The 2,524-nt window shown below is 27.1% G+C and overlaps 1 protein-coding gene across 1 annotated transcript in view; it reads right to left on the bottom strand.

Moving 5' to 3' along the window:
• The window catches only part of LOC106678357 (protein takeout), a gene marked incomplete at its 5' end in the record, with an annotated part of 39,884 nt that overhangs the window by 19,448 nt on the left and 17,912 nt on the right, over positions 1-2,524 (bottom strand).

The following is a 2,524-nucleotide window of genomic DNA, read 5'->3' as shown; positions in this document are numbered from 1 at the left end:
AAAATTAATAATAATAATAATAATAATAATAAATGAGTAAAGAACAAATCAGGACAACCCAACTGTTTCAGTTAAGATTATTGGCAGTGGTAGAATATCGGAAGTAAACAAAGTCGAGGGGAGGTGACCGTTAATGGTTATAATTTCCAAATACAAGGAGATATACAGATATGATAAAAATAGTAACTATACAAAAGATCTAACTTTAAAAAAAAAAAAAGTACTTCCTTTTTTTATACTTAATTCTATACTTCATTACTATATTATTATTATTGTTTATGTACTTCATTTTACATTTTACCTATATACTTATATTTTATTGTTCTTATACTATATTTTATTAATTTATATTTATCCATCCATTTTTTAAATTAATTTTCCTATTTACTGTTTCAATGTAAACTTTTACTTCACATTGTTTAAAATTAACTTATTTCAGTTAATATTTTGTCTTGTTACATATGATGTCTTGACTATTACAATTATCAATGCAAATAAAATATTACTATGATGATCAATACATAAAACAGTTATTATTATCTAATTATTCTGTATGTTTAGGTTTACACTTTTTATTTGATATTCTTTATTTACTTCTTTTACATTTATTGTATTATACCTTTATTGCATTATCATAACGATAGAAAATATAGTTATAAATTATTAATAACTAATTTTTGTTTTCTTGTGACTGTACCCTGACCCTGATTACCTTCTTGACTACCTGTCTTCACAATTTGACAATGTTAATTGATCGATCAAAATCATTTATTCCAATACAAATTTCATTCAAAGTAAAAAAAACAGAACATCTCAATTTGGCCAAGTATAATTACTTTTTAGTATCAAGTTTTATTTTCATTTTTATATTAACAATTATTTTGCTTGCATTTAATAACAAAATTATATTAATTTATTATGTATTCACCATTATTATCTATAACCTTCTCCCATCTTTTTGGCAGTTTATCAATTCCTTCCTTGTAAAATGTGGTTTGTTTGGACTGAATAATATTTTCGAAAAATAATTTGTAAAGTAAACATGATAGAACAGTATTTAAATTCGGTGAACAATAAATGGAAATATACATTAAATATATACATTAAAACAAATAGAGAAACAAAGGAAAAGTAAAGTATAAAATAATGGGATACAATGTGTGTAAGTAATTAAGAAACAAAATATACCAAATGAGCGGTCCATAATCTTCCAGTATTAAGTGAAATGTGTAAAGGCTATTAAACATAAGTAATGAAGTATTGGAATGAGCAAAATTATTGAAGCAGTGATAGGATGATAACAAATGTGTGAAAAGATGATAATAAAATGTTTGGTGCTAAAGTGACAAACAGTAACAAAAAAAATAACGTAAAATTATTGAGTCTTAATTAAGTTTAATATATGGCTGTAGGTAAGCGACCGCACCACTGGCCATCTTCATATTTTGGTCTAAATTGATTGACTTACCATACCGTTGACTCTCTCTCGTCAGTTTTTGATTTTTTTTCTGGATCAGATGACCGTAACCCCTAGTCGAGATGTTAATCGCCAGCATCCTGTTGGCGAATAATTCTTCAAAAGAGACCGTTTAGAAAAAAGGTGTTTGGCCGGTACTTTTCCTAATAAGTCGCTCTTTCTTAACAGCTTGGGTAACGGCCGGCCTAGATTCCTAAACATTCTTTGGTTTATTAATATATTTTCAGGAGATAAAAGTGATTTATAAGGAAAATATGTATGTTTAAGGATCACATCTTCAACCATGATTAAAAAACAACATGAAACTGCCTCACTTATATATACACCAAACATTTACCCATCATAGAAAACAATTGAGGATCTACCTGGTCTCGATAGGCAGATTGGGTTAGACATATGAGATATTGTGAACTGTGAGACATTATAGTACCATAACCTAAAGGAGCTCAACCAGAGTCAAGCATGAAAGAAGAAAAGAAATAAAGCAGACATGACAATGCACGAAGAAAGAAAACAAGCCAGTAAGATCCACTTAGTCAGGATGAAATTATGATAATATTAATTATAAATATAAATAACTGACCGTATTAATTCAAATTATGAAGAAAATGGTGAGGGGTGCGGTCACATGAGATCAAAAACTATTATTTAACAACTATTTATTAACCGATGATTCGCCCTACTTTGTAGAACTTCACCAGGGCTAAAAAGATACAAAAAAACAACAAATATTTTGACATACTTGGATAAGATTCAAAAAGTAAGTTAAGGTAGGGTTAAAATTATGTAAACATAAGTGAACAGGAAATTATATACAAAGGAAAGAAATGAATAAATAAAATAGTATAAATATAAAATAAACAATGATAAGAATATATATAACAATAAATTAATTAAACTAATAGGTTAAAATGAAAAGGAGACGTAATAACACGTAAAAATAGAAAAGTAGAAATGAGAAAACAAAATTTAACCCACTGGAAAACGGAAAATAAAGAAGTAAGTTAAGATTACATAAAGGTCGAGAAAGAATAAATACATATAAAA

The sequence above is a fragment of the Halyomorpha halys genome, unplaced genomic scaffold, assembly GCF_000696795.3.
Source record: "Halyomorpha halys isolate HHAL.00 unplaced genomic scaffold, Hhal_1.1 Scaffold134.1, whole genome shotgun sequence".
In the NCBI taxonomy this organism is placed as follows: Eukaryota; Metazoa; Arthropoda; class Insecta; order Hemiptera; family Pentatomidae; genus Halyomorpha; species Halyomorpha halys.
This window is presented reverse-complemented; position numbering and strand designations above follow the sequence as displayed.